At 42.9% G+C, this 25,202-nt stretch overlaps 1 protein-coding gene across 1 annotated transcript in view; it reads left to right on the plus strand.

Annotated features, from left to right (window-relative positions):
• The first annotated feature begins 551 nt into the window (after positions 1-551).
• Positions 552-25,202, plus strand: part of NCALD (neurocalcin delta) — a 90,789-nt gene continuing 66,138 nt past the window's right edge. Inside the window, exon 1 of the mRNA XM_040261982.1 lies at positions 552-679. The gene's annotated coding sequence lies outside the window, so the exon portion shown is untranslated. The remainder of the gene's footprint in view (positions 680-25,202) is intronic.

A 25,202-nucleotide genomic window follows, 5' to 3' on the forward strand; every position in this document is an offset into this window, starting at 1 on the left:
TGTTTCTTCTCTGTCTTGCCATGACTAGCATGGTCTCAGCACAAGGATGTGGATTCTTAGATCATTTTAAAAATATCTTTTCTTCCAGCTCCCTTTTGAGCTTCAGTTTTTATTCCATTTACTGACAAACAGATTTAATTAGCTTGGAATACTACTCCCAGAATTTCTCAGTTCTTTCCTTCTGTTCTACAGAGAGAGAGAGAGCCACGAGCTTCATGCTGGTAACAGTGGGACTAGTGGGACTCGAGAGGGGCATGCCTTTTCCTGCCGGGAACCGTAAGGAACAGACCCCCACAGCCCTGAAGAGGAAAGTTGTAGGCACTTTGCAGTCACCACTTCAAGGGCTGAGGTTGTCGGGGAGCTGTCCGTGATGGGTGGTGGGGTGTGCACACAGACACACTCACACACACATACACACCACAGTGACAGATGACCTATTGAAATAATTTCAGAGCTGTTCCGTGGTTGCTACGACAACCAATGCTCTCTTGGCTTTCATCTGGCCATGTGACAGGGACTTTGACGTCAGCTAGAGGCAGAGCCTGTGGCTGAGTCCACACAGTCAAAGGCCTGTGAGAGGCTGGGTGGGTGCTGGCCGCCGCCGCTGCTCTCCACGCTGCTGCTTCTGCGTCCCAGGGGCTGCGGAGCATGGACTGTTAAATCTTGCACTTCTGCTGTGTGAGGTAATCAGTTTGCTTTATATACAATAGTAAGACGTGTTTATAAATCACAGTGGCTTTCCCCTCTCTCTCACCTCTTACAAGTTTGTCTTCATGAGCAATTATCGTTGTACCCAGAGAAAAAAATGTGAAGCAGCTTCTAGTTGTTCATTTGGGGCGGAATCTCTGGCATTTGGTTAAATTTGGATTCATGTTCTGGGAAGTAGGTTAAAATATAATCGCCTCCCTTGTTCGGTACTTGCTAACGTGACATAGTTTAGGGATACAGACTTGGCAGCTTGAGCCAGATATTCCCCGGTGAATTCCAGGAATCTCCCCTTCAATATTGTTTCGGGTTGAAAGACGCCAGCACAGCTTGGCAATATGTGGCTAAGTTTGCCTTTTTATATATATATGTGTGTGTGTATATTTGCTACCGTATTCTGAATCAGCCTAGAATAGTTCAGAATTTGGTCTCGGTCTTGTTTGTAGCATTCATAAGGAGCAACAATAGGCACAGTGGTAAAGAACGTTATAGTTTGAAACAAAAGTTGAGGGTTTTCTAGTAAATCAAATATTCTGAAAATACCAGGGAAAACTGTCAACAGCTTCCTGTTTAGAGAAAAATACTCTGGACTGTGCCAAGGAAGCTGGGGTGGAACCCCTGACATGTGCACATGCAGTTGCTTTTTGGTTGTTTGAGCAAACGTGCACATTTGCAGTATCTTCCTCTGAAAATTCAGCTGTGAAAAGGAAAGCATTGGATGGTCTTCACTAAGGCATCATGTAAGCTAATTTTGTGTTTCAAAATTGAAATAATTACCTAGAGAAGAAAGCAATAGCCCTAAAACTAAATTATCCAGGTAGATCTACTTTAATTCAAACACAGATAAAAATAGTCACCAAAAATTGTTCTAATGCTTGAATGAGTAATTTGATAACTGTGATTAATAAGGCTTTTTATCTCTATTCCTATAACAATATGTACTGCAAATTGGAGGAGGGGGGATTTGCATTGCTGTAGTTCATTTCTTTCCCAGGTTGAATAATTTTGAATTTTCTATCATTGCATACAAGTTGGATGATGTTTATAGCTTGTAATTCAAATAAAACCTCTGGTATTGAAGTTAATTGAAGCCTAGATTTATAACCAGCTAGCTAAATCTTAGATGTAACTGGAAAAAAAAGAAAATTTTAGAGCAGCACAGTTAATATGCCTACTGATGAATAGAAAATAATGATTTGACCATTTAAATCAAGAATACATATTTTATAGTATGTAAGCTATATATCAATTTAATGCAAGAATAATATTGTTCTTTTCTGTATTCTTTATTAGTTTCTGAATTCTGATCACCTTTATTTAACTCTTAGAGATGAATACTTTAAACAGTATGTAGCTTCAAAAATAAGTTGTGAGTGCACAAATAATTTCTCAATACATTTCAATGAGTGAATATTCATTTGACTTGCTGGCATTCGATATGTCTATTTTTGGCCAGAGTCTCCATGGAGGATTTTCCAAAAAATCTAATGTGCTTACACTCCAGGCACAACTACTGAGGCATTATCTCATTGTTTAATTTCTCTCATAATAACTCAGAGGTCATATTCTTAACACTCCTAGAAATACATTCATTGATTTGCAATACTTCCAGTAAGTATGAATAGGACCAATAGCCAGCAACACTGTCATTTAAAAGCAGTATCTTTGATGGGGTACTTTGATGTTTGCTTCTTTTACTCAATATTAGGAATTATCATTCTAGTTTTTCCAGGAAGCAATGATTTTCTTGATGCTCTCTATATGCTTTAGAGTTACAAGATAATTGTACTCAATGCCGTAATGAAACAGATTGGATTTCAGCAACACAAAATAAGTAAACAATTCAACGTTGATTGGCAAAATGTCAGTGACAAAGTTTATCATTAGAAGAAAGCAGCCTTTCTAATAATAGCGGAGATACTTCAGAATCTACAGGTCTTTTCTTATGGCAAAATAAGAGGGGAGGAGGGAAGGACTCTCATCAGAATCATCTATTTACAGCATTGAGACTGTGTTGATTTCAAGGTTAAGTTTGCTTCATCTTCAAAAGATACTGGCAAGGAATGATTTACTTTAGAAACCTGGATGTTGCCTGTCAACTACTTTCAGTTTCAGGGACTGTAACCTTTTGGATGTCGTAGACGTTTTGTCAGGCTGACGAAGCCTATAGTTTCTTTTTAGAGTGATGTTTTTAAATGCATAATAAAGTCTGCAGGATTACAAAGGAAACTACTTTTATTGAAATACATTCACCAGATTTTTAAAAATTGTGAAATGTGTGTTGTTAATAATTCATTATTAAATAAAACAAATTAGCAGGAGTTATAATAACTACTCTAATTGTGAAGTAGTAATGAGTGTAGAAGGTATTTTGAGATGGCTACAGTGACTGTAATAGGATGTGAGAATATTTGTGACTTCTCTTGGCAACAAAATCACAGGAATGGTGGTAGGTGGTTTGTGGCCTACATTTTAATTGAAAGATACTAAATTTCAGTTTGAGGTTAGTGAAACTAAAGATATAGTATTTTTCCCATCCAAGTTCCTGGATCCTATGAAGTCTATCCACCTCTGAGTTAAATGATATGTAAGCTGGTGATGCTGAAAGGTCTTGGAACCGCACTGGATAAAACCCACACCGCTGTTTCATATCAGTTCCACCACATCTGATTTTATTCTCTGAGTGTGTGAATTTCACAGTATTCTCTAATTTCCCTGTGAAAGGGATGGTATCCACAGAATTACCAAACTGTAAATTTCTTTTGTTTTCCTCCTTAATCCTTAAGTAGTCTTGTATACTTGGACTGACCTCCTGCTTGGTTAAATAGGGGTTAAGAGGGAAAACTTACAGTTTATACAAGTTAAAGCCGTGGACCGAAGAAGTAAGACTATAGCTGTTTACAAAGGGACTTTTATCCAGTCAAAGAAAACAGTGATAGTACTCAGATGAAGAATGCAGAATGTTATATGAAATTGATCGTAGCTGCAGGAATATTCTAGAAGATACTCTGTGTGCTCATTGAAATGAGCATTAGAGAACTTATGTCACTTTTCAGTTTGATATAAAGCACACACATGTGTAAATTGATCAGTTGTAATGTAAATCTCAGTTACTCTGGATAGAGCCTGCAGGTTCACCTATCAGAGGTTCTTAGAACAGGACACATTCAAAATGAAATAGGGAATGCTGGCTGATACTTCCCAAGTAATCTGAATGCAAAATCTTATTTGATTTATTGGATATTCAAGAACAATATAGGAGATGTTAATATTATTGTTTAGAGTGACTTATATAAGAATTGCCTCATTTCCCATGTCACTCTTAATTTGCAGAAGATACTGCCTAATTTTCCTCCCCAACTAACTAGGTGCCTTTGCAGTTAGCTGGCTGATGTCATGTATTATTGTGTTTCCAGCCCTGTGTTTAGTCCCAGCCATCCTTTCTGTTACATCAGCACCATCACCCTAGCCTAAGAAAATTGGAGCTACGACATTATGTACAAGCTGGTGTTTAAACTCAGTCCAAATCCCTAACATTTGAAATGGATGCTTAGCAATGTTTCTTCATGTACTCTCAGGGGAATTACAAAAGAGGATTTTATCAAACATTCCTTATTCTTTGGACTAGGAAAGAACACCTGCTTTGGGGACTTTGAGTCTCTGTGGCAATTTGATAAAAAACTTGGAAAAAAGTTGAAAATCTCTGACTCCAGGCTGTATTGTTTGCTTCTTTCATGGCTGGTGTTTGAAATTTCAAATTTACAAAGGAATGTGCCATTATTTTTCATGAAATCAACCCTTATTTTAATGGTGCCCTGTGATGGAAATCCAACCAGAAATAGCATTCCAAAATATAGTATTTTTTATTGTTTCCAGAAGTGATGCCATGGAAGTTAATGCTCATTAACACATTGATAAAAAAAATTATATGATAAATATTTAAATTCACTGGAGCCACATACTGTAAACCAAAAGCAGTCTGTGCTTATTATTTTTGTAGTGAGCTTTAGGGATTTGGGGGACATATTTCTATAAATGCCTTTAATTAGAGACATAGCATCCCTTTAAAATTTAGTTGGCACTAATGGAAAACATAGTATACTTACATTAAAGTTCAATATTTGATTTTCAAGAAGAGAAATCTGTAGTCTGCAAGATATCCCAGCTGCTGCCTGTCCTAATGGGAGAATGGTCCATATTTTCTGAATTCTGTCCCAGTGAGGGCATGCTCAGTCACCCAGTCGTGTCGAATTCCTTGTGACCCCATAGACTGAGGCCCACCAGGCTCCTCTGTCCATGGAATTTCCCAGGCAAGAATACTGACGTGGGTTGTCATTTCCTTCTCCAGAACCCAATGAGTGTAGGAAAACCAGACTGCATATTGCTTTTATGCAAAGATGAATTCTTTGAAGGTTTGTTCTAGAATTTTTTTACTTTGATGAATTTAAACCCCATCCATTAGAGGTAAATGCTGAGAAGAGTGTTGTATTCTTTGGCTTGCTGCTCTGCTGACTCCCACAGACTTTCATCTGATTCATACAACTAAAACCACGATGAATTTTGTGACGACCATATTTACGACATCCTTGGAGATAAATTAAAAAATAGCATCCCACAGTGGTTATCCGATCCTATGCCTTCCCACGTTTTACCATGGATCAGGTTCAGCATGAGGGGGCATCACTCAGTCAGCAAGCATTTTAGTAAGTGGCTGCTGAACCCACAGTTCATAGCAGGCGTTTTGGGCTTCTCCCTCATTGGCCTTTGAGTAATAGCTGCCAATGGCATAAAGAGCCCAAGGTACTTTATGAACTTCTGACTATTGTTTGCTTGAGCTTTTATTCAAACCTGTGGTCTTTCATGCATTCAGTAAGTTTTGAGCATCTACTGTGTGCCAGGCGTTAGACTAGACACTGTGAATAGTGTGGTGAACAAGAGAGACAAGGTCTCCACCATCATGGAACTTACAGTCTAATTATACAGGGGACCTGCTCAGAGACCTAAGTGTCGACCGCAAACAAGGTTTCCCCTTCACAGCCATGCTGGCCAGTGTAGTCAAAAAGAGAATCTTCTCTGTAAGGTTAAAAAAAAAAAAAAATCAAAAGAAAAGAGGCAAGCAAACAACCTAGGAACCACTGGATTTTACACCAGAGTCAAACCTTAGAAGAAGCATTCCTCAGTTGGTGATCACCAAGCCTAATTTGCAGGCACTTGTTCATATCAGTGTCAAGGGTTCCACATCAGTACCCCCAGCCCTATTCCCAAAGGCTACTTGTCCTCCTAGTTGAGAAGATATGAGACTGGTAGGGACTGACCTAGAGAATAATTCTCCTTTAGGCACGTACCCTGCCTTATGCAAACAGCAAGAGCCATTTCATCTTATAAAAGGAAATCCTTAAGTTAGTTGTGCTCGAGTGTATCAATCCTGTCTTCCCTGTACTAACCCAGTCAAGATAGGTTCACTGCTCCAACAAATGGCCCCAAATCCCAATGGCATAATGCAGGATTGTTCCTTTTTCAGTCACCCATGAATTAGATTTGGGAGAAAGGCTCCACTCCACACAGTAATCCAGGGATTCAGGCTCCTTCCATCTAGTTAAACTGATCTAGAGGTAAATCCTATCTCTACCACTTATAGGAGTCACTTTGGGCAAATTACCAAGGTCACAGTTTCTTACCTGGCTAATATAATAGTAATTAGTACCTACCTTATGTGGCTTCCCTGGTGGCTCAGTAAAGAATCTGCCTGCAATGCAGGAGACGCAGGTTTGATCCCTGGGTTAGGAAGATCCCCTGGAGAAGAAAATGGCAACCCACTCCAGTATTCTTGCCTGGAAAAGCCTATGGACAGAGGAGCATGGCGGGATACAGCCAATGGGGTCTCAAGAGTCAGACACGACCTAGCGACTAAAGTACCACCTACCTCATAGATTCTGAAGTCAACTTATTTGTCATGGTAACTGACAAGTGTTAGGTAACAATAATGTGAACTGTATGATTCATTTTCTATCGCTGCCACCATCAGTGTACCCCCAGGAACCAGGAAGTACCAGTGCCAAATCTGGAGAAGGTGTATCCCGATGTCATGGTAACAGCTGACACTTACAGAGGTAGACAGTCTTCTAAGCTCTGGCACCTAGAAAAAAAAAGCACAACATGAGAGTTTTGAGTTAGGTTTTATCTGGGGCAAAATGAGGACTGCAGCCCAAGAGACAGCACCTCAGATAGCTCTCAAGAGGTTGGGGCGTGGGGTGGGTAGGTCAACATATATGTGATTTTGGTGAAGGGAGAGTACATGCAATCAACCATGTTTTTCCATAAGGTTTCTGTTAGTCTCATGAAGCTTTTTGCTAGTCATAAGTCACCAAGAGAGATTTTAGTGCTTTGCTAGATATGAGGAGATTCAAGAATTGGGCTCATAAAATCAGCTCCTGAAAATATCTAACTATCCAAAGACCTGTTCTGTCATTTTTCCCCAAAAAGAAAATAGTGCTTCCCTGAGGCACCACCCTGAACTCCTGTTGGGGGTGTTGAAGGTCAGCAACTGCAGCAGCACGTGATTTAATGCTTGTAGAGGTAGATGGAAAGTGCCAATTTGTAGTTGACAGCTCTTTTCAAAATAACTATTTTTTCCCTTCACAACATCCTGGTTTTATAAATGAGGAAAACTGAGGAAAGGAGAGCTTGAGCCAGTTGCCCAGCATAACACACAGTATATAGCAGAGCTTGAGGTATTTGGCTCTAGAGTCACTACGCTGTATTACCTTTTAAGCTGAAATATGTTGTATTTTGGGGCTTCTCTGGTGGCTCTGGTGGTAAAGAATCTGTCTGCAATGCAGGAGACCCATGTTCAATCCCTGGGTTGGGAAGATCCCCTGGAAGCAGTCATGGCAACACACTCCAGTGTTCTTGCCTGGAGAATCCCCACGGACAGAGGAGCCCCAACGGGCTGTAGTCCCTAGGGTCTCAAAGAGTTAAACAAGACTGAAGCAACTGAGCATGCATGCAAGCATATAGTATTTTTCCCTAGAAGTAATGTTACATGTTGTGGCAGATTATACTCTCCAAAAATGGCCCTGTAGGTATATCTACCCTATCCATCCCCCATGCTTTTCTGGAGTATTGCTAATCTTCCCCAAGAGGTAGAGTGTATTGCCTTCCTCTTGAACCCACACAGGCTTTGTGATTGGTCCAACTGATAGAACACAATGGAAACAATGCCAGGTGACCTCCAAGGCTGGATTTTAAAAAGCATTCAGTTTATTTTTTTTCTCAGCTATTCTTTGGAAACCAGCCACCATGTTGGCTGGTTCTTCCTCAAGCCCACACCATATAGAGGACCACATGTAGGTTTCAGCTAACACCTCTAGCTAAGATCTCAGCCAGACAACATGCATCAGCAACCAGATGTGTGAGTGGGCAGGCCTCCAGAGGATTCCAGGCCCCAGCCCCAGGTCCCCCTTGCCCTTCCTGATGCCAAGTGAACTGGAGAGAAACTGTCCAGTTCTCTGGACAGTTCTCTGCTGAGCTGTGTTGCATGTTTAGTCGCTCAGTTATATCTGACTCTTTTGAGACCCCATGGACTGTAGACCACCAACCTCTTCTGTCCATGTAATTTTTCAGGCAAGAATAGCAGAGTGGGTTGCCATTTCCTACTCCAGGAGATCTTCCTGATCCAGGGATTGAACCTGTGTCTCCTGTGTCTTCTGCACTGGTAGACAGATTCTTTATACTGTGATCCCTGCGGAATCCTGCCCTAAATGACAAATTCATGTGCAAAATAAAAATGCTGTTGCTTTAAGTCCATATATTTTAGAATTATTTCTTAGGCAACCAGAGTAACTGAAATGTATGGGGTAATTAGAAATTACTGAAATACCTGTACCTATGTGGACTTCGGGTACGTATAGATTAAATAGGTTTGGGGGATTTGGCATAAGTGTCTAACCTAATTAAAATAATTTATGGAGAAAAATATATTTCAGTTCAGTTCAGTTCAGTTCATTTCAATCACTCAGTAGTGTTCAACTCATTGCAACCCCATGGACTGCAGCACGCTAGGCTTCCCTGTCCATCACCAACTCCCAGGGCTTACTCAAACACATGTCAGTGATGCCATCCAACCATTTCATCCTCTGTCGTCCCCTTCTCCTCCCACCTTCAATCTTTCCCAATATCAGGTCTTTTCAAATGGGTCAGTTCTTCGTATCAAGTAGCCAAAGTATTGGAGTTTCAGCTTCAGCCTCAGTCCTTCCAATGAATATTCAGGACTGATTTCCTTTAGGATGGACTAGTTGGACCTCCTTGCAGTCCAAGGGACTCTCAAGAGTCTTCTCCAGCACCTCAGTTCAAAAGCATCAATTCTTCGGCGCTCAGCTTTCTTTATAGTCCAACTCTCACATCCATATATGACTACTGGAAAAACCATAGCTTTGACTAGACAGATCTTTGTTGGCCAGTTAAATTACAAATGGGCTTTAGGTACATATCCTGTTCATAAATTTGGCAGAGTGACCCTACATAGTAAGGCTACTGCTGATTCTAGGAGGAGATGTGGGCTCCATCTAGAGATAGTCTGTATGCGTTAGTGGAATCTCCCTCGTTGCCTCCTGCTGGCTGGGCCCATCTCTACAGGAGAGTCTCGTGTGGACAGCAGGACTTGTGCCATTTTTCCCAGGTCACTGCTTAGTCTATCTGCTTCTGTCTCTTTCTCATGCCTACCCTGTCTAATCCGCTGCCTACTTTTCTATTGTTAGATCCTGCTATCTCCTTGACTCTCTTTTTTGGCCTGTTTCCAATGCTTCTAAACCTATTTTTTCTGCTCTAATGATTTATAGTAAAGCTAGGAAATTTCTCTTGGCCAGGTAAGATTTAGCTCATTCAGCCGTCTTTTCTTCTCTTGACAAAGCTGCCAGAATGGCAGCCCTCCCATTGGTGTGCAGCTCCACATGTTGGTCAAACCCAGTACTTGAAATCGTCAGAAATGTAGTCCTTAGGTCCTGACACAAAGAAGCAATCTCTGTCTCTACTACCACAGAGAAATCAATACCTCTGACTTTCTTCATGCTTACTTAAACGTCACCTATCCTGAGGGTTTTCCCTCTAGAAGATGAAGACAGAGTCGTGAACTAAATAGACATTTCTCCAAAGAAGACATACAGATGAAGCCTCTTCATAACACAGTGGCCAGACGGGGCTGACTTGCACTTGAAGTCAGATGATATCACTTCTCCCCTCAAATTTTCACCTTGATGTATTCATTCAATATATATTCACTCCATATAGTGGCACCTAAGTATAAAGATTTCTTTTGTGTGCGGGGACTGGTAAGGTTCCTCCAGTTGTCTCTCATTTGCTCACCACTAACACCAGGCAGATGTGGTCCAGTCACCTAGACCTTTCAATGACCAGCACACGTCCCACCTCACCCAGGATGTCCCAGCTAAGTAGGGTAACACAGGAGCAGCTAGTCTTTGAAAGGGCTACAGTCCAGCTGGGGAGGCTGGACAGCATCGGCAGCTGAGATCTAGAACCATATCTTCCGTGTTGGGTACCAGTTCTCATAGTGCCTAGTGTAGAGCTGGACACATAATAACCACGCATAAAATCTCTGGTAGGTGATTAGTGAATAGATTAAGTATAGGTATATGGCATTGAGATGACTTCGGAGGGGAAGTGAACCTTGAGTTGGGCTTCAAAGGATATATAATATTTAGCATGACCCAGGAGTGAAAGGATTGCCCTTGAATGAGAAACATCATAAATACTTTCCTAGTAACAGAAATATACACTCACTTATGTGAGATCAAGAAGATAGCTGGGGAAAAGGAAAAACATACAACCCATAAGGTAGGTCTGTGAAGGACCTAGATTTTATCAATTTAAAACAAACTGGATTTGATCTGACAACAAGAAGCTAGTGAAATTTTGGGAGCAGGTAAGTGATGTGTGTGTCAAATGATGTTATAATAGTTTAATAACCCTGTTTTCCCTTTGCTTTAGACAACTTATTTTAATTATGAATATATGTTAAGTGTTTCCTTTTCCTCCATTTTTCTCATAGAAAATTTCTAACTTTTTAAATGAAAAAAAAAAACAAGTGAGGGGTTTTGTTGGTGGTCCAGTGGCTAAGACTCTTGCTCCTAATGCAGGGGGCCAGGGTTCAATCCCTAGTCAGGGAATTAGATGCCACATGCCACAACTAAGACCTAACTCTAACCCAATGTGGTCAAATAAATTAAAACAAATATTTTTTTTAAATGTGAATTCCGTTTTGCCCTCAATACTGTGTAGATGGCTCTTTTAACTTTAGTTGGGTGATACCTGTTGGGGGAGCTGTGTTAACTTCATATTTTAAAATAGATATAATCTTCTATTTAACAAAGTCACATCCGAATAAAACCCAAACCAACTGAAAATTCAAACCTTCATAACATTTTCTGTAGAAGAAGAGATCTCATTGAAATCATGTTGAATCATATCTAGATTTAAGAAATAGGGACTTTTTATTGTGATAAAATATACATCAGTTCAGTTCAGTTCAGTTCAGTTGCTCAGTCGTGTCCGACTCTGCGACCCCATGAATCCTAGCACGCCAGGCCTCCCTGTCCATCACCAACTCCCGGAGTTCACTCAGAGTCTCGTCCATCAAGTCAGTGATGCCATCCAGCCATCTCATCCTCTGTCGTCCCCTTCTCCTCCTGCCCCCAATCCCTCCCAGCATCAAAGTCTTCTCCAGTGAGTCAACTCTTCACATGAGGTGGCCAAAGTACTGGAGTTTCAGCTTTAGCATCATTCCTTCCAAAGAAATCCCTGGGTTGATCTCCTTTAGAATGGACTGGTTGGATCTCCTTGCAGTCCAAGGGACTCTCAAGAGTCTTCTCCAACACCACAGTTCAAAAGCATTAATTCTTCGGCACTCAGCTTTCTTCACAGTCCAACTCTCACATCCATACGTGACTACTGGAAAAACCATAGCCTTGACTAATGTAAAATTAATCATATTAGCCATATTAAGTGTACCATTCAGTGGCATTAAGTGCATTCTTGCAACCATTACTAGCATATGTCTCCAGAACTCTTTCCATCTTCCCAAACTGAAACTCTGTGTCCATTAAACACTAACTTCCCATTCTTACCCACCACTCTCGCCCCCATCTCAGTCCCTGGCAACTATCACTGTACTTTCTCTTAATGTACATTTTAAGGAAGTTTAAAACAAACCTACAGTTCCTCTTTCTCTTGCCTGAAGTCTTCAATTAATAAAGTCCTTGTTCAAAGTCCCCAAATAGGTGCTTTCCTGGTAGCTCAGTGGCAAAGAATTCACCTGCCAATGCAGGAGACACAGGTTCGATCCCTGATCCAGGAAGATCCCACGTGCTGCAGAACAGCTAAGCCCGTGCACCACGACTACTGGGCCTGTGCTCCAGTCCTGCAGCTGCAACCACTGAAACCGTCGTGCTCTAGGGCCCGTGCTCCACAACAGGAGGGGCCACTGCAGGGAGAGGCCCGAGCGCTGCAGCTAGAGAGAAGCCTGCACTCTTCACAACTAGAGAAGGGCCCCTGCAGCAACAGAGACCCAGCACGGCCAGAAATAAATACATAAAATTATATTTTAAAAAGTCCCTCCAAAATTGGAAATTTCTTAGGTTCATACAAGTGGGCAAAGTTTACGCAGAGTTCCATGATGTAGAGATTTCAGACGTCAAACAGAGACGATGCGTTGAAACGTGTTCAACTCACTTAAACCATAGTCAGTACAATTTTTGTATTATCACTCAGCTTTGCCATCTGCCTTGTCAAAAAGAAAGCCGTGGAACCTGAGATTTTCTGGTTCCAAGTGAATCCTATGGACAGAGGAGCCTGGTGGGCTGCTGTCCATGGGGTCGCACAGAGTCAGACTGAAGCGACTTAGCATGCATGCATGCATGCATTGGAGAAGGATATGGCAACCCCCTCCAGTGTTCTTGCCTGGAGAATCCCAGGGACAGAGGAGCCTGGTGGGCTGCCGTCTATGGGGTCGTACATTCGGACACGACTGACGCGACTTAGCAGCAGCAGCAGCAGCAGCAAGATACTCAAATAGTCCTGTATTAGTGTTCTGTTCTAAGAAACTTAAGTATAGAATCAGTACATGTTTATGAGAGAACATTCAGAAAAATAAAGAATACAAAGAAAATAAAACTTACTTTTAATATTTACTGCCTAAATACTCACTATTACTATTTTAAAGTTAAAAAGCAGTATATCTCATTTTACTTTATATTTCATCTTACTTTGCTTCAACAGAAGAAACAAACTCTGAAATGAACTCAAGCATGTGAACTTCAGGTAACTGTTTACTTAAAACAGGAATTAATGATTTTTAACTAAATTGAATTGCCAGTTAAAAATTGAAATTCAATCAAGCAATAAGAGATTGAGGAATCAGTGTTTGTTCAAAACTAATTATTTCTTAATGGGTATAGATTTCGGCTTCCCTGGTGGCTCAGTTGGTCAGTAATCCACCTGCAGTGCGTAAGACCGGGGTTCAGTCCCTGGGTTGGGAAGATCCCCTGGAGGAGGGCATGGCAACCCACTGCAGTAGTTTTGCCTGGAGAATCCTCATGGACAGAAGAGCCTGGTGGGTTGTGGTCCATGGGGGTCACAAAGAGTCAGAGTAGACCGAGAGACTAAGTACAGCACAGCAGCTTAGGTTTATATTTTCAGTTAGCAAAGCTTACTTAACTATCTTATAAAGATCAGAAAAGATCAGGAATAATCAAGCAAAAATGCCTTTGGGGAAAATAAAAGGTTTTTAACCAGAAGTCACCTTCTCCTGGGTCGGGGGGAAGGAGATAAAAGGGATAATATGTAAGGAAAACAGTCCATAAAGTCAAAACCACTTTCAAATGGAAAAATAAAGTCATACAATAGAGAAACAGGTATTTTACCCAGTGGCCTAGAACTCACAGAGAATTTAGAGGAATTCACTGTATTTATTGACTGTCTCCCTTGACCATAAAAGTTTGACTTTATTTGCTTCAGACATCAATGGTTTTATATTCCATTAATTGTCTAAATACAAACTGTATTTTAGTTTGCTTCGTATTTAGACCGTAATTCTTTTATGTATGTTTATCTTTCTAGAGTTTCTGACTATCTTTTTCTCCTCTGGAGAAACTTGAATCTTCAGTACTTATGTGACACCTCATGATTTGCTTCTTGATTCTTAAGCTTCCAGTTTGGTCATGATAACCTTTTGCTCTATTGAAGATGTTCTTCGCCAGGCACTCTGTTCTATTATTCCAGTTTGGATTAAGTATAGGCAGTCCCACTAGGGTTTCTTTTCATCGGAACTGGATTATTTCCATTGTTTCAAGGTTTCCCTATTTCTTGGATTCATTTTCAATTTTGCTGGAGTAAATCTTTTAATTATTTTTTTCAAAATGGCAGAAGAGTTAAATCTTTGAGGCTCTTCATTTTGTCTTCATAGTTGAAAACTAGAGGTAGGATAGCTAAACTTCCAAGGTTAGTCTGCTATCTTAAAGTGAGACTGTATGCCCATTCGGAGTAGTTGTCCCAGCGTATTAGTGCTTGATCAGCTTGAGGCTATGGCACACATCTTACTCAGCACAAGGCCATTTCTTTTTGTTTTATGGCTCTGGACAGCACTCCCAACACTGGTTGACCATATGATCAACATTGATCATTTTTACAAAGAAGTTGATAAGGTCACAAGAGTCAAACATGGCTGAACGACTAAACTGCCACCAAAAAGTAAAAGAATGGATTACATTAGCCAATTCCATCATGAGACCCATATCTGCCTCCAGCAGGTACTGCCTCATCCTTCAGGACACCGCTCAGGCCCCCCTTCTCTAAGAAGCCTTCTTAAGTTCCCCAGTACTCCTACATCATACAAACCCCGATTGTACCACTAACCACATGTGTGCCTGCTAAGTCACTTTAGTCGTGTCCGACTCTTTGTGACCCCATGGACTGTAGCCCTCCAGGCTCCTCTGTCCATGGAATTCTCCAGGCAAGAATACTGAGTGGGTAGCCATTCTCTTCTCCAAGAGGATCTTCCCAACCCAGGGATCAAACCTGAGACTCCTGCATAGCAGGAGGATTCTTTACTGTCTAAGCCACCAGGAAGTCTAAAAGAGTTGTGCATGTGTGCTAAATCACTTCAGTTGTGTCCAGCTCTTTGTGATCTTATGGACTGTAGCCAGCAAGGCTCTTCTGTCCATGAGCTTCTCTAGGCAAGAATACTGGAGTGGGTTGCCACGCTCTCCTCCAGGGGATCTTCCCAACCAGGGGATCGAACATGCATCTCTTATGTCTCCCGCATTGGCAGGCATGTTCTTTACCACTGGTGCCACCTGGGAAATCCAACACTAGCCACACCTCTCTACAATTTCCTGTTTGTCTCTTCTGCTAAACTCTAAGCTCCCTGAAGGTAACTGAGGTGACATTTCAGGTCTGCATTCTCACTGTACTCCACAGGGGCTGGCACACATTAAGTATCTGATACAGATCAAATGACCAGGTGACTGAGTGCATAAACAAGGGGATGAGCAAGCTTGATGTTGACCTTGGAAACAGGTGTGTCATCTTTCCTTGCTGAAAATGAGGCCACTGACCTGCTCATTTGGCAGGAGAAGCTCTGGAAGGTTGTTTCAGGCAGGAAGAGCAGTATGGGGGGAAAGCTTGAAGGCAAGCTGGGACATGGCTTTTGGGGGGAATGATGGAGGTTGTTCCCAGAGGGCTGTAGATATTAGGGTCATCCACATTCAATCTCTAATCTCTCCCTTGTCCTTTTGTTCTGATTACAGTCTGATCCCAGGGTTCTTCAACTTTTGCCTGTTCAGTGAGTACAGGTCTCATGAGAACAGTTGTGTTTTAGCAGAAACACTGGTGCCTCAGTTCCTTAGGTGTCAATAAAGGTGCTTCACAATCATGATTTAGAAACTGCACCAATGAGGTCTTCCCACATTCACACTAAAGGATCTGCTTATATTTGTATTAAGTATCATGAATTGTATGGAGCCTTCATTTCACCGGAACAAATGAAACCCCAGGTGACTTATAATGAAGCTTTGCCATCATCCTCAGACTCTTGAAGCCTGCTGGAAACTGGTGCAGCACAGAACTGAAGTTACAGATCTCTGTCGCTTCCGTGATTTCCTGGCAGAACTTCCTTTAATGCCTCTGACTCCAGTCGCCACCTAAAAGTCCTCCCCAGAGGTCTGAGGGCCTCACCTCCTATGTCTGGTACTTAATTAAAAACTACTAGTTGTCAGAAGCAAGTAGGCTCTCAATTCCTGCTTAGTTAACGTGAGCCTTTCAGTTTGGAGATGTGTTATTCTACCCACATAGCAGGTGTTCCTTAAATATTTGTCAACGGGGAGAAAGAATGAATGAAACATTCAGGAGAGATGGGGTTTGCCTCTTATGAAATTAGAGTGAAGGAGCGCATTTGCTGAAAACTGTCCCCGGTGAGTGAAGGGATCTGCTTTTGGTTGCAGGCCACTCATTCTTTCCATTTCAGCCATCATGTATTGTGTACACCATCCATCTCTCGTCTTGGGAGCTAATTCACTCCAGGATTTAGAATGTCACTGAAGACATCTCAGCAGGGACCTTTTATTTGTCCATAACACAGGATTGTCTAGGGGATGTACTGTCCCTCGTGGCAGAGACCCTGACTCAAAGGGCAATCTATCACACACCAGCTTCTCAGCTTCAAAAGGAGTGAAGCAAATCAGAAAGGGATTTGGGTTTGTTGTTAAGAGTGAAGCTGGGCAGCCCCTCGGCGGTCCAGGGTTGGATGTGAAGTGTATAGAGCAGGATGTTCCCAGTGGTCTGACTCGGGAGCTGCCTTGGCAATCATCAGTGAAATGCCAGGCCAAGCTCATAGGAAAACGAGGTCTGGGGAATGCCAACGGTGTAAGGTGACTGGCAAAAAGGGACACATTTTTGACAGCCCTTGCCATAGTGAGGGCTGGAGACATTAGGAGAGAAGTAACTGCCTGAAGATCACACAGGAAGAGCAGTTCAAGTCTTCTCACTGTTCAAAGTTCCAGCTGGATCTGAGCTGCTGGGCCAGTGGAGAGGAAAAGCAGCCCAAACTGACCCCTAAGGGCACTCAGCTAGAATCATCCCAGGAGCCTGAGGGGAGAGACACAAGGTCTAAACACAGATTCCTGGCCTCGGGGGTTAGAATCACAGATGCAGATCCTGAGAATGAACTCAGAACTTGGGACTCTAGAGGGCTGGGGCTTGGGGTCTTCCTCTTTGCACAACTTTCTAGGTGATTCTTAACTCACACCAGCTAAACTGTGAGAGCTACCTGCACTTCCTAATCCTCTCATTCCCCAGGAATCTCTTGCAGACAGCCCAACACCAGAAACTGCAGTCACACATGTGGCTGGTCAGTACATAACTAGAAAAGGCAAGTTCTGTGTCCTTGTGTTTAACAAGTAATTCTAGAACATATGCACCGCTCCAGGCCTTGAAGACAAGTCTTGCTTTTAGGAGTTAGTAAGTTGTGAAGTCATAATCTGTACCCTCAACCCAGTAGGGCCACCTACTGTCACTGAAGACTCCTGTTGTGACTGCATGTCACAAAGAGATCTGATGCAAATAGGAAGTCATGGCCCAGGGATGACTACCACAGCTGGAAAACACCGCCAAATTGCTGATTTGTGAGGAGCAACCTAAGGGTGTGACTAATTCACAAAGTTCACATGAGACTCTACAGATCCCTTGAGTAAGACTGTCAAATTTAGCAAATAAAAATACAAGTGTGTGTGTGCAGGCATGTTCCACTCTTTGTGACCCTATGGACTGTAGCCCACCAGGCTCCTCTGTCCATGGGATTCTCCAGGCAAGAATACTGGAGTGAATTGCCATTTCCTCCTCCAGGGGATCTTCCCGATCGAGGGATCAAACCCACGGCTCATGTCTCCTGAATTGGCAGGTGGGTTCTTTGCCACTAGTGCCACCTGGGGAGCCTTATTTGGGACAAACTTGTGCTAAAACATTATTGGTTGTTTATACGAAATTCAGATTTGACTAACCACCTTATATTTTAGCTCTCAGTCCTACCTCTAAGCTTTTTTAGGGATACTTCTTAAAAGATCACGGCTATCAGATTTGGGTATTTGGTCACCATAAACTGATAAGAGTCGAGGGGCAGGGAGCTTGCCCTATTATTTTCACCTTCCTTCAGTTCAGTTCAGTTGCTCAGTCGTGTCCGACTCTTTGTGACCCCATGAATTGCAGCACACCAGGCCTCCCTGTCCATCACCAATTCCTGGAGTTCACTCAAACTCGTGTCCATCGAGTCAGTGATGCCGTCCAGCCATCTCATCCTCTGTCGTCCCCTTCTCCTCCTGCCCCCAATCCCTCCCAGCATCAGAGTCTTTTCCAATGAGTTAACTCTTTGCATAAGGTGGCCAAAGTACTGGAGTTTCAGCTTTAGCATCAGTCCTTCCAATGAACACCCAGGACTGATCTCCTTTAGAATGGACTGGTTGGATCTCCTTGCAGTCCAAGGGACTCTCAAGAGTCTTCTCCAACACCACAGTTCAAAAGCATCAATTCTTTGGTGCTCAGCTTTCTTCACAGTCCAACTCTCACATCCATACATGACCACTGGAAAAACCATAGCCTTGACTAGATGGACCTTTGTTGGCAAAGTACTGTCTCTGCTTTTGAATATGCTATCTAGGTTGGTCATAACTTTCCTTCCAGGGAGTAAGCGTCTTTTCATTTCATGGCTGCAGTCACCATCTGCAGTGATTTTGGAGCCCCCCAAAAATAAAGTCTGCCACCGTTTCCACTGTTTCCCCATCTAGTTCCCATGAAGTGATGGGACCGGATGCCATGATCTTAGTTTTCTGAACATTGAGCTTTAAGCCAACTTCTTCACTCTCCTCTTTCACTTTCATCAAGGGGATCTTTAGTTCCTCTTCATTTTCTGCCATAAGGGTGGTGTCATCTGCATATCTGAGATTATTGATATTTCTCCCGGCAATCTTGATTCCAGCTTGTGTTTCTTCCAGCCCAGCATTTCTCATGATGTACTCTGCATAGAAGTTAAATAAGCAGGGTGACAATATACAGCCTTGACGTACTCCTTTTCCTATTTGGAACCAGTCTGTTGTTCCATGTCCAGTTCTAACTGTTGCTTCCTGACCAACATATAGGTTTCTCACCTTCCTTAGCAAGCCTAGAATAGCACTCAGCTTATAATAGACACATGGCAAGGGGGTGGGATGTCAGTGTTAAATGGTTCAGTGGAGGCTAACCTCAGTGCTGGGCACTTAAGAGTTGTAGGAGGGGAGAGCCTGCCTAGTAGAATTGGCATGCCATGGTAGAACTCCTCATAGTGGTGACTGCCTCTACCCTGACCCACTGACCAAGCTCTCCATCACTCCATCCCTTATGAGAAAAGCTGGTGACTGGAAAGGGCTGAACACCGTATGGATAAATAAGTTTTTTTCCTCTTACAGCTCTTTATAGCTTCATGGCAATAAGCCTGACTTTAAATAATGAGTTACTGTAAAGGTTTTATAAATTAAAGCACATTTCCCCACTGGTTAACATGGTCATTTCAGAGCTATATTTCCATTTTGAATTGATTTTTTTTTCTTCCAAGACTAATAATTTAATGAATTATGCACAAGGGAGATTCCTAGTGCAAGAAAGCTTTCTAAAGTAGAAGAACACTTTGGTTATTTCTTTCACTGTAGATCCACTTTCTCTTAAGTTGAGGCACACCTGTTTCTAGGAGACAGTTTGTCAGCAGGACAGTATTGGCTTTGTGGGAATGTGCCAAAGGAGCTTCAAGATACTGTGTTCTTTACTTTTGATTTATTGTCAAATTGCGATCCAGAGGGAAGATGTTGAAAGAAAAGCAACCATCAGTGAGCCCATGCTGCCTGCTTCATTGCACTTCAAGCTGGCTCCTTATTTATAATTATTGGGCTGTCTTGAGAGTGTTTAAGGGGCAAATCACTCAGATCCTTGCTTGGCACAAAAACATTTTAACTTTGCCTAAATCATACCTCATGGCCGCCTGAGTTAGTCATTTCTCATTATTCACCTTTGAGGCAAGTTAGCGTCAACCCCTCATTACTGAATCAGAAAACCGAACCCTGAAGAAGTTGATTCTGGCCCAAGAACACGTGGTAATCAGCATCAGGCCCGTGATTCTAAAGCCTCTTCCCTCCTCTGAGAAAACACATTTGTCCTCTTTCACCAGCCTCCGTGGGATGTACAAAGACCAAAATTTAGACACAGGTTTTCTGTTTACATGGCTAGCTCCATATTTAAAATAGGAGTATTCAACTCTAGTCTGTTATAAAATCACCCAGAGCTTTTTAAGAACATGCCAGTACTAGGGTTCCTCTCCTGGAGATTTTGAGTCATTTGGTGTTGTTGTGTGACCTGGACATAAGTTTTTTGTCAGATAGATAATTAGATAAACAGATGAAAAGTCTCCATGATGCTTCTGTGCAGGGAGGGTCGAGAATGCTGGGCCAAGCAAAGTGAGCAGGAGATCGTGGGATGCTAAGTTCCACACCTGACCCAACAGTCTCCCCATGTAGGTCTCCACCATCTTACCATTAAAGTCTACATTTAGCCTGGGTTAAAGCATGTTGTCACCAGAAAAGAAGCATTAGCACAGGGTTAACTCCAGTAGAAATGCATCGCTCTGACAGAGGGGCAGGGAGAAGAGAACAAAGCCAGGGTATATGGTATGCTGACCAGTGGGGGAGGGGTGGTGCTGGGCGCCGAGGGCTTCTCTAGGATCCCGACCCCATAGAAATGCCATGCTCCTGAGCAGTGGTTCTGGAAGATGAACAGGTACTTTTGTAAGAGGCAGGGATCAAGGGAGGTTTGTTGGCTCAGACCAGCATGTTCTCTGAGGGCTGACTTTTGTTATTCATTCGCTCAGTTGTGTCCAGCTCTTTGTGACCCCATGAACTGCAGCATGCCAGGCCTCTCTGTCCTTCGCCATCGCCCGGAGCTTGCTCAAACTCATGTCCATTGAGTCAGTGATGCCATCCAACCATCTCATTCTCCCTTTCCTCCTGCCTTCAATCTTTCCCAGCATCAGGGTCTTTTCCAATGAGTTGGCTCTTCGTATCAAGTGGCCAAAGTATTGGAGCTGCAGCTTCAGCATCAGTCCTTCCAATGAATATTCAGGGTTGGTTTCCTTTGGGATTGACTGGTTTGATCTCTTTGCAGTCCAAGGGACTCTCAAGAGTCTTCTCCAGTACCAGTTTGAAAGCATCAATTCTTCGGCATGCAGCCTTCTTTATGGTTTCTCACATCCATACATGACTATGGGAAAAATCATAGCTTTGACTGTGAAGGTTCAAATCCTGGCTCTGATACTTTAGCTCTGTGATGTGGGCAAGTTACTACCTCTCAAAGGATCAGTATCCTAATTTAGAAAACAGAGGTAGAAATTGCAACTGCCTCATCATTTGTTGGGGTAGTGCAATGAGGTAATATGTGATACAGTTATCTGAGGCCCCTGGCGTTTCAAGGGTCAGTGGATCACTGTTAGGTTCTCTTGGTTTAAATGGAGATGGACCATTACCCTCTCCTTCAAGGTAACTGATTCTCACAAGGCAGTGCAAGGTTAGATTCATGGTTGTGACATAATATGTTGACTCTGAAATGAGAGTAGACAAGACCTAACAAGGGAACCCCTTGCCTCAGAGATGTAGGATCAGGCAATATCCTTGGGCTAAAGAATGAGGACTTTCCCGGTGGTGCAAACAGGAAAGAATTAAACTATAATGCAGGAGACCTGGGTTTGATCTCTGGGTCGGGAAGATCCCCTGGAGAAGGAAATAGCAACCCACTCCAATATTCTTGCCTGGAGAATTCCATGGACAGAGGAGACTGGTGGGCTACAGTCCATGGGGTCACAAAGAGTCAGATGTGACTGAGCGACTAACACAAAGAATTAGATCAGGTACCAGGAAGCTAAATGGGATTATGACAGGACTCAGCTCAAAGGGCACAGAGAGCTTCAAGTCAGAGGTTACAGAGGCTGTGAGGTCAAAAAATACATGACCCAGAAACCAGAGAAGGTGCCCAAGGCTGAAGAAGCCATCTCTGGAATAGCCTTCCAGTGTTCACTGTTGGGAACAAGCAGGGCCTTGTTCTCTGACTGCTTCAAGAGTTGTTTAAGCCTAGGAGGTCTCAGAAGTGAGTATCTTCACAGGTCATACGGACACGTATGGGTACAACTGGGAAAATATGTTTTCTAAATCAGAACCTGCTGATTCCACTCTAAGACTGTGAGCATGTCCCACAGGCTTGTTCTAGGACTGTCCCATGGTAGACAGACTTGCTGGGTAAGTGAAAGTTGGTACGTTCTTGATTGGAGAACTTTTTATTTTTAATGTGCATGTATATTTCTAAGAGAAAATATGGTAAGATTGGCTTCCCAAACTGGTTTTATCATGGACCCTTTTCTCCTTGGGAAGAAGTCCCAGCTCCTATGGCTCTTTGCCTTCTTTACTCCTGGAGCTTCTGCCGTAAACCTCGTCCTCACTTCTCAGGGTATGTAGAACCGTCTGTGGCACATGGCCTCATTCCCAGGCCCCGACTGCTCATGTAGGGGCATCAGATGAGGCTGAAGACAGCATAAAGGTGGGGCCCCTGCTTGTCTGCTTCTCTCTGGCACACAGTGGGGCCCCAAACACTGTCTGTTTGTGAGTGACTATTCTTCAAGTGAATGCATGAATCTAGTTATGCCAAACTGTACAGGTAGCACCTTGAATGTTCAGAATTAAATACTCAACTGACACAAAGTGATTACTGAGGTGATTTTGTGTAAGACTAAGAATCAGGAGATGTGAGTGCTTGTCCTAACTTGGTCCTTTTTTTGTTTCACCTATCCAAACTTGTAATTATCCTGCCCATCATACTTCAAAACTGTCATGAAAATAGTTTGCAAAAATTAAACTCTCCACAGATATAAAATATGGTTAATATTTTCCGTTGGAATTAGTCTCAGCTATTTTATTATTTATTTCTTTGGCTGCAGCAGGTTTTTGTTGGAGCACACAGGGTCTAGCTCCCTGACCAGGGACCAAACCCAGGCTCCCTGCACTGGGAGTGTGGAGTCTCAACCACTGGACCCCAGGGAAGGCTCAGTTCCAGCTATTAAAGATCTGCTGGGCCGTTCAGTGGGGCTTCCTGGTGGCTCAGTGGTTCACCTGCCAATACAGGAGACTAAGACGTGGGTTCAGTCCCTGGGTTCGGAAGATCCCCTGGAGGGGGGCATGGCAACCCACTCCAGCATTCTTGTCTGGAGAATCCCGTGGACAGGGGAGCCTTGTGGGCAACAGTCCATAGGGTCACAAAGAGTTGGACACAAGCAACTGAGCAGGCACACAGGCCCTTCAGTGTCTAGTCTGAACCTTTTGGAAAATGTAGGCATATGGAAGCAAAGGCTGCCTCCGAGTATGTTTTGTAACCACAGGCTTTGCAAGCTTAAAGGGAAAAGGGAGATGGAACAAGAATGGGCTTTTTTTTTTTCAGCTCTTTTCTAGTGGGTAGTGTTTACTTTAAGCAGTTTCCCAAATCAGTTGTGTTTCTTTTATGCTGCTGCACCCGAGGAATGATGCATTTTTGTGAAAATTTTTACCTGCCCCGACCCACCCCTACCCTGAACTTGCTTATCTGGAGGGGCCATGATCTTCATGTGGTTCCTGCAAAAACTCTGCTGAGGCGCCTGCCTCAGGCAGAGCCACCAAAGCACTGCCAGGAAAAGAGTCGGGGCTTGTTATTGCTTGTGCATCTCGTCCATCTGCACCTACCCTACAGCACTTCATTTTTATTTTTATATTTTGGAACAGGTGCATAGAAGGAAAGTAAGCTACTTTGATGGGGGAGGAATTGGGACTTAGATCAGACCCGCAACTGTAGCGACTAAGAAAAAGAGCTCATTTGTCCAAACTCTGCATCGTAAGTTATGTTTGATTGGGAGAGTTAAATTTAAATGTCACAGCTACACATAATGTATGAACACTTAGTGACCTTATTTTCTTAACCCTGAGTCATAGACCAGTCTAAAGATTTTATCTATTTCTTAAGCATTTACATGAACAGTCTTCAACCAGCATGAGGATTAAACCACATGTAGATTTCAACAAATCTCTGTGTTGGAAATGAAATTATTTGAAACCAGGTCCTTGGGAAATCTGGACTGGGGCCATGTCTACCCTGTGCCTTGGGAGAGAAAAGAGAGTTGGAAGATCGTGCTGTTTGCCAAGTGGGTCAAGAGGCCCCTCTGTCCCAGATGACAGCTGGCACACACAGGCATGCTGCTCTCTCTAACTTTATTTTCTCCTGGTAAAGAAATAGCAACTATATTTGCCAGCCTACTTCTCTTCAGGAAGGCAGCAAAGCATTTGCATAGTGATTCTGGCATTTTTAATCATTTCTTCAGTGTAAATGGTTACTATCAGATAGACGGAAAGAGCCTGTTTATAGGAAGCCGTAGGTAATGGGAAAAATCCAGGAAATAGTAATTATGACAATTTTTGTATGCATATAACACCAGCTCTAGATGGAATTTCTTAAAGGGAGTTAGTCTGGTATACTGGGCCTGTTCAGCTGTTCGGAGCACTCTGTGGGAGAAATGAATAATACAGGAGAATCAGTGAATGACTTCTTTTGGCTATTCCAAAGCAGTCTAGCACCTGCACAGAAACATCAGTGCTTGTGGTGTCCGGTTGGAGAGCACAGGGTTACACAGTGGGTTTCCCAAACCCAAAACTTTCTCTCTCAAACACCTGGTCACAAAGGATGCCTCTCTGGGACCTGTTGTCTCCTGGCTTATCCAAATAACAAGGACGTTAGGGACCTTCCAGGGCTCCAGGACTCTTCTTCACGCTCGGTGACAAGGACAACAGAAGTCTCATCAATCGGCCAATGACCTTCCCTCTTGTTGTTTGGATTCTGTTCCTGGGCCTCTGGCTCTGCATCCATGCTTGTCTGCCCTCGCTTCAGCCCAGCTGGCCCACATTACCCTGGGTCCTGTGAGTGTACGTGGCTCAGCCTTGGTTAATTAAGTTATCTGATTTTTTTTTGTTATCTTTCTCCTGGGTGGCTAATTTTGTTTGAGATTTCACAGTGCTTCTAAATTTATATATGTAAACAAACAAGGACATGCCTTTCTTCAGGTCATTTATTAGAATCAACATTAGGAAGAGTTTTTTTAACCTTTGTACAATTGAGCTGATGGAAGTCGCTGTTGGAGGTGGGTGTTGAAGATGTTCACAAGTGTCCCTGCAGAAGAGAGAATCCGCATTCCCTTCCTGTCATGCCTGCCTGTTTCAGATTTGACACACTGAGGGTCAGTGAGTGAACGTGTGTCAGTCAGAGGAGAGCATGTCTAGGTCATTTTCCAATGGAAAGCAAAATGGCCTTTCTCCTTTAGGTTTTGGAAACCTCTAGAGGGTATTCCGGAGAAAGCA

Source organism: Oryx dammah, unplaced genomic scaffold (genome assembly GCF_014754425.2).
Source record: "Oryx dammah isolate SB20612 unplaced genomic scaffold, SCBI_Odam_1.1 HiC_scaffold_19, whole genome shotgun sequence".
In the NCBI taxonomy this organism is placed as follows: Eukaryota; Metazoa; Chordata; class Mammalia; order Artiodactyla; family Bovidae; genus Oryx; species Oryx dammah.